Raw genomic sequence first — 16,316 nt, 5'->3', positions numbered from 1 at the left:
CCACGCCCCCAGGCCGCGCCCGGCGCACCCCTGCCCGTCCGCCCGTTGCCGCTCACGCGCGCCCGTGCTGACTGCTGCTCGTGCTGCTCTGTTGCTGCTCCTTCTACTGCTCCCGCTCGCTGCTCTTGATGCATTCTGCTGCTGCCGCTACTTGGCCGCAGCTGCGTCTGCTCCCTGCTCCTTGTAACGCTGTTGCTTGCTGTTGCTTAATGCCTACTGCTGTTGATGCTATATGTACTGCTCATGCCGCTGCTGTTGCTGGTTGGCATGGCCGTGAGTGTGTGTTCCTGTGTGTGCACGGCTGTGCCACGGCCGGCCCTTATTTAATTAGTCTAGGCTTAGTTAGAAGTACTACTAGTTTAGTGCTAAGTTAATCTAGTAGTAGATGACATGTGGCCCCTTCTAGATTAGTTTAGTTACTTTTATTAGTACATATGACATGTGGGCCCCGTTTGACTCTGTTGACCAGTCAACAGTTGACTGGTCAAGTGTTGACTGGGCTGTTGACTTGACCCCCCTGGCCCCACTTGTCATACACAGTGGCTAGTTGCTGCTGTGTACAAAAAGTAATTGCACTGTTTATTTTCGGATTAAATAATTATAGTAATTATAGGAAATGATTAAAACTTTGAAAATTAATAGAAAATAAACCGTAAGTCAGATGAAAATACTTTGTACATGAAAGTTGCTCAGAACGACGAGACGAATCCGGATACACAGCCCGTTCATCCGCCACACATCCCTAACCTATCGAACTCGCAACTTTCCCCCTCCGGTTCATCTGTCCGAAAACGCGAAACACCGGGAATACTTTCCCGGATGTTCCCCCCTTCACTGGTACAACCTCCCACCGCGTTAGGGCACACCTAGCACCGCGCTTTGTCATGTCATGCATCGTCATGCATTTGTTTGCATTGTATTTATTGTTTCTTCCCCCTCTTCTCTCGCTAGACACCGAGACCGACGCCGCTGCTACCCAGTACGACTACGGAGTTGATGACCCCTCCTTCTTGCCAGAGCAATCAGGCAAGCCCCCCTCTTGATCACCAGATATCGCCTATTCCTCCTCTATACTGCTTGCATTAGAGTAGTGTAGCATGTTACTACTTTCGGTTAATCCTATTCTGCTGCATAGCCTGTTTATTGTAACCTGCTGTTGATACCTTTACTTGCCATCTTAATGCTTAGAATAGGATGCTAGTGTTCGATCAGTGGCCCTACACTCTTGTCCGTCTGCCATGCTATACTACTGGGCCGTGATCACTTCGGGAGGTGATCACGGGCATATGCTATATACTTTATACAGTTACATTACTTATGATACTGTTCGGAGATGGGGGCTGAAGGGACAGGTGGCTCCATCCCGGTAGAGGTGGGCCTGGGTTCCCGACGGCCCCCGATTGTTACTTTGTGGCGGAGCGACAGGGCAGGTTGAGACCACCTAGGAGAGAGGTGGGCTTGGCCCTGGTCGGCGTTCGCGGTTACTTCATAATAACACGCTTAACGAGATCTTGGTATTTGATCTGAGTTGGGTTGTTGACCTTATACGCACTAACCGCCACGTGGGACAAGATATGGGCAACCGGCGTCGTGGTATCAGCCGAAGCTCTTTTTGACGTCAGCGACTGAGCGCCGCGCGCCGCATTGGACCGTAAGCTCGCGCTTGTATTAAGGGGGCTAGGTCTGCTTCCGGCCGCGTACGCAACGTGCAGGTGTGCAATGGGCGATGGGCCCAGACCCCTGCGCGCATAGGATTTAGACCGGCGTGCTGACCTCTCTGTTGAGCCTAGGTAGGGCTGCGACGTGTTGATCTTCCGAGGCCGGGCATGACCCAGGAAAGTGTGTCCGGCCAAATGGGATCGAGCGTGTCGGGTAATGTGGTGCACCCCTGCAGGGAAGTTTATCCATTCGAATAGCCGTGATCTTCGGTAACAGGACGACTTGGAGTTGTACCTTGACCTTATGACAACTAGAACCAGATACTTAATAAAACACACCCTTCCAAGTGCCAGATACAACTCGGTGGTCACTCTCTAACAGGGCAACGAGGAGAGGATCGCCGGGTAGGATTATGCTATGCGATGCTACTCGGAGGACTTCAATCTACTCTCTTCTACATGCTGCAAGACGGAGGCTGCCAGAAGCGTAGTCTTCGACAGGATTAGCTATCCCCCTCTTATTCCGGCATTCTGCAGTTCAGTCCACCGATATGGCCCTTTTATACATATACCCATGCATATGTAGTGTAGATCCTTGCTTGCGAGTACTTTGGATGAGTACTCACGGTTGCTTTTCTCCCTCTTTTCCCCCTTTCTCTTCTACCTGGTTGTCGCAACCAGATGCCGGGGCCCAGGAGCCAGACGCCACCGTCGACGACGACTCCTACTACTCTGGAGGTGCCTACTACTACGTGCAGGCCGCTGACGACGACCAGGGGTAGTTTAGGAGGATCCCAGGCAGGAGGCCTGTGCCTCTTTCGATCTGTATCCCAGTTTGTGCTAGCCTTCTTAAGGCAAACTTGTTTAACTTATGTCTGTACTCAGATATTGTTGCTTCCGCTGACTCGTCTATGATCGAGCACTTGTATTCGAGCCCTCGAGGCCCCTGGCTTGTATTATGATGCTTGTATGACTTATTTTATTTTAGAGTTGTGTTGTGATATCTTCCCGTGAGTCCCTGATCTTGATCGTACACGTTTGCGTGTATGATTAGTGTATGATTGAATGGGGGCGTCACAAGTTGGTATCAGAGCTAGGTTTCGATCCTGGGACCTGTGGGTTTGTCCGGGGGGGGGGGGGGGTTGGGGATGCTCTTAACCCGCGAGGAGGGTCGCCGGATGACGGACGCGTGCGCTAGCCGCGCCATGGACGACGCACAGGCGTCCAACGTGCTCCTGTGAGCAGTAGGAAGGAGATACAGAGGGGGGTTGTTGGGCTGGGCCAAGGTCTGTGCATTGCTAGGCCTTAAGTGCATAGTGCCATTTTTCTATTTTACATTTCTGTAACAAAAACTGTTACTGTTTCCTATTTAGTTTAGATAGCAATTGATTTTTGTTTAATATGAAATGTGTCACACAAATACAGGGAAACACCCTCGGGCTGCACAAAAGGTTTCAAACCGTTTGGGATTGTTTAACTATTTTTAGAAATTGAAAAGCTCAAATAATTGGTTGTTGGTCCACTGAATACATTTTTAGGGACACTGTGTGAATCCAAACGAGGTTGGTTCCAACATGACAATGATCGAGTGAATTTAAAGAATATTGTGAACATTTTATATTTGACATCTGAAAACTTTTATTTTCAATTTTGTTTTAGATTTGAATTTGAACCGGTTTCGAACCAACGTGAGTTTAAGAACAGTAATCGTAGTGACGTGGCATCATTAGCAGAGGGTTACTGTAGCTTGATTATCCGGGCGTCACAATCTTCTTCATCTTGTTCTTCTTCTTGGCCTTCTTCATTGTTGACGTTGTCATTCTCTTGTCGTGGTGGAGAAGGAGGTTGTTGATGTTCATCTTGGTGTACTTCCTCGTTTTCTTCGTCTTGGTGTGTCCCACTTGTGGATGCTTCCGTATCAACTCTTGGTTCACCTTGTCGTGAGGTGGAAGCTTCCACTTGGACGGACGAGGTACTCTCCTTCACCTCCGTTGGACGAATCTTGCCAATAGACAAGTCTTGGATTGCTTCCGAAGGATCTTTATCTCCTACATCAATTGGAAATTGCTCTACTTGCGAGCCGTTAGATTCATCAAACTTCACATCTATCGTCTCTTCAACCTTTCGGGTGAAATTGTTGTAGACACGGTTAGTGTGAGAGTTTGAGCCATAATCAAGTAGGAAACCTTCATGAGATTTAGGAGCAAATTTAGAACGACGATGCTTATCAAGAATGTAACACTTTGAGCCGAATACTCGAAAGTATCCAACTTGGGGTTTGTTACCGGTGAGAAGCTCGTATGCCGTCTTGCCGAGTAGCTTGTGAAGATACAAGCGATTTGGTGCATGACAAGCTGTCTCAACCGCTTCCGCCCAAAAGTGTTTTGGAGTCTTGTACTCATCAAGCATCGTTCTTGCCATCTCAATAAGAGTCCGGTTCTTCCTCTCAACAACTCCATTTTGTTGAGGTGTGTACGTAGCCAAGAACTCGTGTGAAATCCCCTCTTCGTCAAGAAAGGTATCCACATTTGCGTTCTTGAACTCCGTTCCGTTATCGCTCCGAACCTTCTTGATCTTCACTTTAAATTGATTTTGGGCCTTCCCAGCGAAGTGTTTGAAGATCTTTTGTACCTGCGATTTGTCATAAAGAAAGAACACCCACGTAAATCTTGAAAAATCATCGACTATGACTAGACCAAATGAGTTACCACCGAGACTCTTGTAGGCATTGGGACCAAAGAGATCCATATGAAGTAGCTCGAGTGGTCTTCTCGTGGTCATGATGTTCTTCACAAGGTGACTCCCTCCAACTTGTTTTCCTGCTTGACAAGCACTACAAAGTCTATCCTTGTCAAATATAACATCTTTTACTCCAAGGATATGATCACCTTTAATAAGCTTATCAAGATTTCGCATGCCCACATGACCTAACCTTCTATGCCACAACCAGCCTTTAGAAGATTTAGCAATTAAGCAAGTTCTAGGTTGAGCCTTTTTAGTGAAATCAACAATGTAAAGATCACCTCTACGCATACCGGTAAAGACCATTTTATGATTGTCTCTTCGAAACACTTGGCAATCTACTTCAGTAAATAGGACATTGAAACCGAAATCAGCAAGTCTAGATACTGAAAGTAAATTGTACCCAAGAGATTCAACGAGCATGACGTTTTGTATGGAGCTATCATGTGAGATGGCCATCTTACCGAGGCCAACCACCTTACCCTTTGACTTATCATCAAAAGTGACATACTTTCGAGGGCCGTCGTTTTCAGCAAGCTCACAAAACATATCTTTGTCTCCGGTCATATGATCAGTACATCCACTATCAAGGACCCATTCCTTTCCTCCAGCCATGTAGCCGCGAAGATTAGCCATAAGACCAAAGTGTCTCATCGCATCGTCAAGATCATAGTCACTATCATACTCCTCATCATAGTATCCATGTTCAACATTGTCTTGTATTTGATCAATTCCTAGAGAGGGTAATTCATTAGATAAATGATCATCACAATGGTCACCTTTATGAATTCTAATAGCTTCGGATATGATATTGCTAATGATTCCAACATTTCCTTTGGCACGCATGAGATTGGTAAGCTCAAATAGACAATCACCAAAGCTAGGATCGCTAGAATTCATCGTACTCAAGGCAATAGACTTATGAAGAATTTCATCTAGGTTTTGCAAGGAATAGTTTGGAAATCTTTCCTCAAGAAATCTCCATATAGTGTAGGCACAATCAAGAGTACACTACAGGAAACAGCTACTTTGCCGTCTGCCACGGCGGACGGCAAAGGCTCGAAAGGCGGACGGCAAAGACCTTTGCCGTCAGCCGCGGACGGCAAAAGGCTCCGGCAAAGAAGGCTACAGTAAACAGCTGCTTTGTCGTCTGCTTCCTGGCGGCGGACGGCAAAGAGGGTGGACGGCAATAATTGCGCTGTCAGTCCGTTAAGTGGCTAACGGCAGACCTTTGCCGTCCGCCGCGGACGGCAAAATTTCTCTGGTCTTTGCCGTCCGCCTTATGATGTCATCTACACGTCACTAGATGGCAGGTTCTTTGCCGTCTGCCACTGATGGCAAAGTGCAGGTTCTTTGCCGTCTGCCACAGATGGCAAAGTCTTTGCCGTCTGCCACTGTAGGCAAACTGACCAAATGGGTCAGCTCCCAGGAAGCACAGTTGGCTGCCACGTGGCTTCTTTGCCGTCTGCGGCAGACGGCAAAGAGCTCTTTGCCGTCGGTGGCAGACGGCAAAGAGCCTGCATATTGTCTGTTTTTTTTCTGTTTTTTGTTAAATCCCACAATTTGCACAGAAAATATATATGACATATAGATATATTTCACAGGCATTCATCACATAAACAAGTTCATACATCATTTCATACATAAACAATTTCCATCCATCATTTCATACATAAACAAGTTCCATCCATCATTTCATACATAAAGAAGTTCCATCCATACATAAAGAAGCACTCCATAGCTAAGGTGACTAGAATGAGAAGACAAGAATGAGAAGACAAGAAGAAGAAGAGTAGAACAAGCACTCCATCCAGCACATAATGAAATCTGCAAAATGGCAAAATAAGAAAGTTAGAAATGGATCGTTTTTGAGGTAACTAAGGTGAAATGGATCGTTTTTGAGGTAACTAAGGTGAAATGGATCGTTTTTTAGCTCACTTAGGTCAAATGGATCGTTTTTGAGCTAACTTTGTTGAAATGGATCGGTTTTGAGCTAACTTTGTTGAAATGGATCATTTTTGAGCTAATTTAGTTGAAATGGATCTTTTTCAGCTAACTTAGGTGAAATGGATCATTTAAGAGCTAATTTAGGTGAAATGGATCGTTTTTAGCTCACTTAGGTCAAATGGATCGTTTATGAGCTAAATTAGTTGAAATGGATCGTTTATGAGGTAACCTAGGTAAGATGGGTCATTTTGGAGTTAATGTAGGTGAAATGGACCATTTTAAAGCTAACGTAGGTAAAATGGATCATTTAGGAGCTAATCTAGGTAAAAGGGGTCATTTTTGAGCTAACTTGGATGAACTGCATCATTTATAAGCTAACCTAGGTAAAATGGGTCATTTTGGAGGAAAATAAGCTAACTCTAGGTCATTATGGTAAGCATATAGGAGGAAATAAAGCTAAGTCTAGGTCTTTATGCATTTGTTAAGCAAAACACTAGAGAAACTTACCGTGATCAGGGAGGTGTAGGAGCGGGGTGGCTAGTGCCGCTACCTGGAGAAGGATCGTGCGATGCGTTTCTGGAGTTAAGCTACACCAAAGATCATTTCCAATGTCTCGTTAGCATTACGACACTCAAATGTTAAGACTACCAAGTAATGTCCATTCAAACTAAACTCACCGTGCTCCCAGGAGCAATCACTGGCATCGGCGGAGCGGGCTGACCGGACTTCTCGCACACAGACTGCACATTTGGTTTTCAGAACAGAGTCATACTAGTTAGTAATGAGACTCAAATGTTAAGACTAGCAAGTAATCTGCAGAAGAAACTTACCACAAGGAGCTCGTACATGGCCCTTGCCTGCATGTCATTCCGTGCCCTCTCCTCCTCCATCATCTTTCTCGTCCTCTCCTCCATCTCCCGCTGCCTCTCCGCCGCCTCCGCCAGAAGTTTCTCCGTTCTATCTCTCTCAGTCTGTATAGCAGCCTGCAACACCACTCACATGACCATTTGTAATCATTGATGGAAGCGCACACAATGTAATGGAGAAAGATAACTGAGTACGTATCACTAACCTTGATGGCGAGTTGCACTGGCCGTTCACGAGGCCTTATCTCAGGAGCGGAGCTCGACTGGCGCGCCTTGATCTTCGGGAGAGTGCTAGGACAACGGATAAGTCCATCTCCAATGGCTATGGAGCCATGGGACCTCCCGCCACCAGATATCATCACCAGCTCTGGATCAATGGGACCCTGGCTCGGGTTAAAGTCCTCCCCTTTCCTCGCCTTCCCCTCATCTCTATATCTCACGAGCTTGTTGTGGGAGGAGATGTTGGTGAAGTTGTTTGCATCATCGAGGTCAGACTGAGAGAAAGCCTTGACTTTCTTGAAAGAGCCAGCGTGGGCCATGGCATACAGGTCGTACACCTCTGGCACCTTATCCGCCTTATTGTGGCGTGCCTGAAAGAGAGAAACAATGAAAATTAGTAATTAAAGGGCTCAAGCTAGCATGATGAATGAATTGCATGAATCATGAAGCAAACCACATACCCAGTTGCGCCCGAACTGATATAAGTTGGAGCTGCCTTGATGGTGTGGCACACCTTCCATTTGGGCACGTTTGTCCTTGGCCTGGTTGTGGAGGGCTAGCCATTCTTGTGAGCACCACTCATCGACCAACACCTCCCAACAATCCATCCGATCCGCACACCATCTCGGAGGCGCCTAAGTTAGCAAATAGAAACTTGAGCGCTACGGCTAAGAATTACTAAATGAAGGAACTTAAGTAGAAGGCCTTAAGAATTACCTTCATGTACTGCTCCTTACTCAGGAACTTATCGCGGCACGCCGGCTTGGTCTTCTTGATACCACGCAAGGCGTAGTAGTCTCGAACAGCCTGCACCCGAGCCTCGTGCCGTAAGTTCTGGAGTAGGCGCTTGCAGACGTTCTGGATAACATTTGCGCTGTCCTCCTCGTATCCCTCCTCACACCTGTAGAATGTCTGCAATCAAATGAGACAATATTGATTAGTACAATTAATAACTAGCTAGTTGAAGATTTTGAAATGTGTAAAGGAGAAATTACCCAGAACGTCCTGATCACCATGTCTGCCCTCGTGTCGCACAAGACACCGTCGATAATGACATCCGGCGGGGCCGGGGCAGCCACGTAGTGCTCCCAGCTCAACCCAAGCTCCGGAAGCCGACCCTCACTAGGCAACATGACAAACCCCGGGAAGTTTTGCCGGCAAAGAACTCCAAGGACGGAGTTGGGCCGGCGGACACTATGATGGTGGTCCCAACCCCTGCAGCATGACAAGGCCAACGCATTAGTTATTTGAAGAAACGTGAATGCAGAAGGTACAAAAATATTAAATGCACTTACGTACCTCTCCCCATCAGGGAAGATCAACCACCTCTGCTCGCGGGTCGCCGGCACGGACGGGAGCCGTGTAGCACCACGCTGGTACACGGTGCCACCCTCCTCCTCAAGACCAGTCGGCTCCCCGCCATCACCAGCATGGCCACTCGGCTCCTCGGGCTGATCCGGCCAGGTACCCCATCCGGACGTGTGCTCCTCCGGGGTCTCGTGGGCCGAAGGCCAGTCGACCCGAGGCTCGTGGGCCCAAGACCCGTGGACCGGAGGCTCGTGGACCGGAGTCCGTGTAGCCTCCTCCTCGGACGAGTCCACCCTAGCAGTCACGTGCTCGGGTGAAACAGCTGGGGGTGGCGGCGAGGAAGGTGCCCTAGCAGTCACCCTACCTCCTCTCCCGTGACCACGTGCCCCACCTCCTCTCTTCCTACCTCGTCCCCTGCTGGGCACCGCGGTCGACGAAGAAGGGCCCGGCGGTGTGGACATACTGTCCAGCAACGCTCGGCGGAGAGGTACGTCTGGAATCGAAGACCTCAGACCACGCGCCGACAAAGAAGGGGCCTTGGCGCGCTCCCGACCAGCGCCCACCATCTTTCAACACCTGCCATGACAAACAGTAAACGAAATTAGTACAACATAAAAAAAAGACCGACATGAATAATAATATGTGTATCACTTAAGTGTATCATCATCAAGTACAGCATTAAAAAATTTAATACCTGACACTACTAATAATCTCGATCAGTATCATCAATAAATGCATAATCATCATCATCACTATAATCAATGACGGGCTCATAGGGTTCAGTGGCATCAACATGTGCAAGGCCACCTTGACGTAATCGGTGAAGCAATGACAGGTCATCCGCAGCAGTAACCTCTTCTTGTTCCGACTCTTCTTGTTCCTCCTCTGGGGTGATGTCGGATTCACTGTCGCTGTCTACTTCAATGTTTTGGGGTGAAGTATAGCGGTTCTTGAAACGCTTTTTGGAAAGACGTGTCTCTTGGAAGAATTCTCCTTCATATGTGTCTGGGTTAATGTGAGGTTCATAATCCTCTTCCTTTGGGGGAGATAGTCTAGCACGTGGCGGCACTTCATAAACGACATCCCAACCTTTCAGATTTGGATTAGTTTGGCAGGCCCACGGTAGATAGAATACTTGGGTCGCCTGTTGAGCCGTAATATAGACATCAGGAACATCTAAATGGGTGCTTTGGTTGATTTCAACTAGCCCTATATGTTCATGAGTCCTTCTAGTCTCCTTCGGCTGAAACCAATAACATTTGAAGACTACGATATTCGGTGGGTTTTCACCATAGAATAGAAGTTCATAAATTGCTTCAACTCTCCCATAATACTCGGTACCTTCTTCGCCGATAGCAGATACACAACAATTTGTAGACTTTCGGTCGGCCATAGATAGCTCTTTGCCATAGGTACGAAAGCGATACCCGTTGATGTCGTATTTGTCAAATGAACGGACCTTATAGTCAAAACCATTAGCGACTTGTCTCAATTCGGCGTCCATAGACTCTAAATTAGCCTACAAGTTTAATATGAAAGGATTGTTGCATTACGCACAAATTAGCGAATGAAACCGGGATAGCCGCCTACAAATTAGCCTACAAGTCTAATAGAAATTACCGTTTGTTTGAACCAAGAGATGAAACCGGGATAGCCGCCTCCTTGCTTTGCGAGAAGCTCATACTCTTCGACAGAATCCTTTTGGATCACCGCTCCATACGAGAATAAGGCGACGTATCGACTGTATGAAATATCCAGGAATAAGAGCAGTTCAAAGGAAATAGAAGTTGCGAAACTATGTACCGAGAACTTACTCGATGTACGGCCGCACTTCTATCAGGTTGTTGAAGATATACAACGAAATGGTTCGCCATTGTTCGTTATCCAAAGATACTGGATTTGAAACACTGGCTGGTGCGAGATTCCCTTTGAATAGGCTGAGGTTGGATCCACCCTTTTTAGGGTCGTCAGCATTGTACCGAGGCTTCGGATTATGCAAATGACGATTTTTGGCTTCGTAGTGTGCTGTCACGAAGTTTGCCGCCTCCTCAGTGATGAATGCCTCAGCCATCGATGCTTCAATTCTACGTTTATTTTTACATTTTTGTCGAAGCGTCTTCTGCATCCTCTCAGTTGGGTAGCACCAACGATTTTGCACGGGCCCCCCCAATCTTGCCTCGGTCGGGAGATGCAAAATCAAATGTTGCATTGGATTAAAGAAGCCCGGTGGAAAGATCTTCTCTAACTTGCAGATCAACTCCGGCGCCAACTCTTCCATTTCTTCTAGCACGCCAGGCGATAGTTCTTTCACACAAAGAACACAGAAGAAATAGCTGAGTTCTGCCAGTACTAGCCATTCATCCTCAGGGATGAAGCCACGCAACATCACCGGCATTACCCGCTCAATCCATATGTGCCAATCATGACTCTTGAGACCAAATATCTTCAATTTATCAAGACTGGCTCCCCTCTGTAGATTCGCTGCATACCCATCGGGGAACATCAATTGCATTTTCACCCACAAGATAATTTCCCTCATAGCTGGCCTTCCAAGATTGAACCATGCCTTTGGCTTCGTCCAGTTCTGCTTTCCTTTCGGTTCTTTCATGTTTTGTAACGGCCTATCACATAGCGCCTCCAGATCGACTCTAGCCTTAGTATTATCCTTTGACTTCCCATCTATGCTGAACAATGTACCAAAAAGTGCCTCGGCGATATTCTTCTCAGTGTGCATGACGTCGATGTTGTGTGGGCAAAGGAGGTCTTTGAAGTAAGGCAGATCCCATAAGCATGTTTTGTGAGTCCAGGCGTGCTTAGAATTATACCCCTTGAAGTACCCTGGACGCTCTGGATCTGGCTCGAGAGCGCTTAACTGATCCAGGGTCTGTTGGCTTGTCAATGCATGTGGTGCAGAGTTTTTGACAACTCTACCTCTGATGAAGTTCTTCTTGTCTTCCCTGAACTTATGGCGAGGATTCAGGAACTGTCTATGCATGTCGAAGCAAGAAAACTTACGACCGGCCTGAAGCCAACGAAACTCAAGAGCTCCCTTGCATGTGGGGCACGGGAACCTTCCATGCACACACCAGCCAACGAATAGCGCATACGCCGGCAAGTCATGCGTCGAGTACATGTACCAGACACGCATTATGAAGTTCCGTTTGCTATAGGCATCGTATGTCTTGAACCCATTATCCCAGGCTTCTTGCAATTTGTCCTTAAGCGGTTGCATGTACACATTCATATTTTTCCCCGGATAGTTGGGCCCTGGAATTATCAACGTCAGGAAAATGTTCTTTCTTTGCATAATCTGTCCGGGGGGGAGATTGAGTGGAAAGACAAATACGGGTCAACAACTGTATTGGGCTGCCGTCATACCAAACACACTGAACCCATCCGTGCTGATGCCGACTCGAGGATGCCTCGGATCTGCCGCTTTGTCACCATGTAATTCATCAAACTTTTTCCACGCAACACCATCCGATGTGTGTACAATCATCAGATTCCCATCTGCATCTAGTTTGGTTCTTTTGCCCGTTTTGTGCCATGTCATCTGTCTGGCCGTCTCTTCGACCATGAAAAGACGTTGAAGTCTTGGTACGATTGGCATATACCGAAGAACACTAACGGGGATTTTGGTCTGTGTCTTCTCACCCATACCGTTGTCTACCACAACATACCTGGAAGACTTGCAAATGGGACAATAGTTCAAGTCCGCATAGTCAAGCCTAAACAAGACACATCCTTTCTCACAGGCATGTATCTTATCATAGGGCATCTTCAGTGCACAGAGGATTTTGTTCGACTGGTACAGGTTTGCAGGCATTACATGGCCTTTGGGTAGAAAGCGTCCAAATACTGTCATCATTGCATCGTAGCATTCTCTGCCCAAGTTGAACTGAGCCTTCAGAGCCATTACTTGTGAGATGGCATCCAACTGACAAAGCTCAGTGTGCTCATGGAGCGGACGTTTTGAAGACTCCAACATTTCATTGAAGGCCTTTGCAGATTCCTCCATCTCCTCGTCCGAATCCCGAGCATCATCAAAGTCTTGCACCATGTTTTCCATCCCGGTACCATGCTCGTCGGTGCGACGACGATCCACCTCAGCTCGGTCACGTTGGGCAGACTCACCATGAAATGTCCACACCGTATAATCGGGCGTAAAACCACTCTTCTGCAGGTGTTTGCCCATTTCAGCCTCTGTCCTCTTTTCCCAATTGCCGCACAGGGGCACCAGGTTTTCCTCTGGCCATTTGCAAATGCGGCTCGCACAAACCCCTTGGTTTTTGTGAACCATTCAGTGCTCCATTTGTTCTGACCAGTGTGACCGGTGTACATCCACGCACGATCACTCATCTTGACTTTCAGAGCTACTAGACACACAACAAATATATATATATATATATATATATATATATATATATATATATAATTCAGCATGTATGTATTCATCAGTTGATCTACTTTGTCAATTTTATTACGTCCATGCAACCTACACTCTAATAGGTAATGATAGGTCCTAATCCCACCCGAGTATGTTTAGATTGGGTTCATTTTCCCATGCTATGCCCCGGATCCTACGCAAAATTTCGGCAGCACCTCCCCACTGTTCTCCTGATACACGTCTCTGCAATAAACAGAGAGGATGTGTACCCGGAGAACAACAGGGGAGGCACTGACGAAATTTATGCGTCGGATCCGGAGCAAAGCATATGGGAAAATGAACCCAATCTAAACATACTCGGGCTGTCCATGGATAGCGTTGGACAATTCGAAAGAATCAAGGTTATAAATATGCAAATGCATGCATATTTATAACTATGACGCTTTCGAACGGGAGACACATATTGGTTACGCATACTGATGATTCAAGACACATATATATCTAGCTATCAAGTTTCATCGGAATAGATCAAATAATTAATGGGGGAGGAGGACATGTCATTTGTGCTCACCCACGAACGAAGGGGCAGAGCTCGTAAAACGCACGGCGAGGTCGTCGAACACCAAACCTCGCAGCGATGAAACAACTGCACATTTAAAACTACCCGATCAACACAATTATATATGATGTTTTTCATAACAAAATCGAAAGATATATGACCTAACTAATAATTCACAAATATATGACCCCGTCGGCTTCTGGAAGGCCAAAGAACACCTTTTCGGGAGGTGTCGGGGGTCGGGGTGTCGTGTCGGTCTCGGGGTGCCGTGTCGGGGTCGGGGTCTCGGGGTCGGGGTGTCGGGTCGGGGTGCCGGGTCGGGGTCGGGGTGCCGTGTCGGTGTCGGGGTCGGGGTGTCGGGTCAGGCTCGGGGTCGGGGTGTCGGGGTCGGGGTCGGGGTCGGGGTCGGGGTCTCGGGGTCGGGGTGTCGGGGTGTCGGGGGTGTCGTGTCGGGGGTCGGGGTGTCGTGTCGGTCTCGGGGTGCCGTGTCGGGGTCGGGGTGTCGTGTCGGTCTCGGGGTGCCGTGTCGGGGTCGGGGTCTCGGGGTCGGGGTGTCGGGTCGGGGTGCCGGGTCGGGGTCGGGGTGCGGTGTCGGTGTCGGGGTCGGGGTGTCGGGTCAGGCTCAGGGTCGGGGTGTGGTGTTGGGGTGTGGTGTCAGGGTTGGGGGGTCAGGGGGTCAGGGGGTCTTCTCATTCTTCTACTACTTCTACTTCTTCTCATTCTTCTACTTCTTCTCATCCCCCGTCTTCTTCTTCTTCTTCTTCTTCTTCTTTCTCCTCCTCCTCCTCCTCCTCCTCCTCCTCCTCCTCCTCCTCCTCTTCTTCTTCTTCTTCTTCTTCTTCTTCTTCTTCTTCTTCTTCTTCTTCTTCTTCTTCTTCTTCTTCTTCTTCTTCTTCTTCTTCTTCTTCTTCTTCTTCTTCTTCTTCTTCTTTCTCCTCCTCCTCCTCCTCCTCCTCCTCCTCCTCCTCTTCTTCTTCTTCTTCTTCTTCTTCTTCTTCTTCTTCTTCTTCTTCTTCTTCTTCTTCTTCTTCTTCTTCTTCTTCTTCTTCTTCTTCTTCTTCTTCTTCTTCTTCTTCTCCTCCTCCTCCTCCTCCTCTTCTTCTTCTTCTTCTTCTTCCCCCTTCTACTTAACCTAAACCTAAACTAATTAAAACTAATTAAACCTAAACTAATTAAACTAAATAACCTACACTAATTAATTCTAAACTGAAAAAACTTAAACTAAAAAACCTTATCTAAACAGAAAAAAACAGAAAAAAATGGGATCGAGGGGCTCACTGTGGGGGGCGGCGACGGGTCGGGGAGGGGCCGGCGACGGGGGGCCGGGGCAGGGCGGTGGAGGAGGCGGGGCGGCGGGGGCCCGGCCGGCGGGGGGCCGGGGCGGCGGGGGGCCCGGGCGGCGGGGGGCCGGGGCGGGGCGGTGGAGGAGGCGGGGCGGCGGGGGGCCCGGGCGGCGGGGGGCCGGGGCGGCGGGGGGGCCGGGCGGCGGGGGGCCGGGGCGGGGCGGTGGAGGAGGCGGCGGGGGGCGCGGGGCGGCGGGGGGCCGGGGCGGCGGTGGGGCACGGGGCGGCGGGGGGCCGGGGCGGGGCGGTGGGGCGGCGGGGAGCCGGGGCGGCGGGGGCGACGGGGCGGCGGGGGCGACGGGGCGGCGGGCGGCGGCGGCGGCGGCGGGGTTGGAGGAGAAGGGCGCGCGAGGACGAAGTGAGTAACGGGCGGGGGGGTACCTGCCGTTAGGCAAGTGCCCTCTTTGCCGTCAGCCAGCCTTTGCCGTCCGCCTTTTTGCCTCTTTGCCGTCTGCTAGCGGACGGCAAAGAGGTGGGCCGTTAAGATTTTTTCAAACGAGCGGGGGGTGGGGGCCACCACACTCTTTGCCGTCTGCCAGCGGACGACAAAGATTCTTTGCCGTCTGCTGGCGGACGGCAGAGAGATGGCTGATGGCAAAGAGCTCTTTGCCATCAGCCTTTTATTTGTCGTCCGCTTACGTGTAGCTGATGGCAAAGAGCTTCTTTGCCGTCAGCTAGCAGACGGCAAAGAGCTGGCAGATGGCAAATTAGCTGATTCCAGTAGTGGTAGGCAAACATCCAATCAAGTTTCTAGGCAAGCCTCTAGTGATAAGATTAACAGTTCTAAGGTTGCGGATCATGTCAATAGACTCATCAAGGGTAGGATGCAAAGGATCAACATGAGGTGCACAAGGGCTAGTAATGTACTTGTTCAAATGATATTCATTGAAAATCTCAAGCATTTCATTTTTCCACTCATGAAAGAACTCTTCATCAAGAATAGGCACTCTACGTCTAAGACTCCCCAACGTAGACTCATCCATCTTCCTCCAATGGTGATTAAACCAAAGCAATGGAGACCAAAGCTTTGATACCAATTGAAAGGATCGAGAAGAGGTGTCTAGAGGGGGGGTGAATAGACTCTAAGAAGAAAAGTAGAAGTTTTTAATTCCCTTAAGTTGATATGGAGTTTTGGCACAAGTTTAACCATTCACAATACATATCAAGCAAGCATGACAAGAGTATATGAGCAGTGGAAAGTAAAGCATGCAAGTTGCAAGAATTTAAAGGGATGGGATTGGAGTGTGCAAACGCAATTCGGAGACACGGAGATTTTTTATCCGTGGT

Source organism: Aegilops tauschii, chromosome 1 (assembly GCF_002575655.3).
Source record: "Aegilops tauschii subsp. strangulata cultivar AL8/78 chromosome 1, Aet v6.0, whole genome shotgun sequence".
Classification (NCBI taxonomy): Eukaryota; Viridiplantae; Streptophyta; class Magnoliopsida; order Poales; family Poaceae; genus Aegilops; species Aegilops tauschii.
This window is presented reverse-complemented; position numbering follows the sequence as displayed.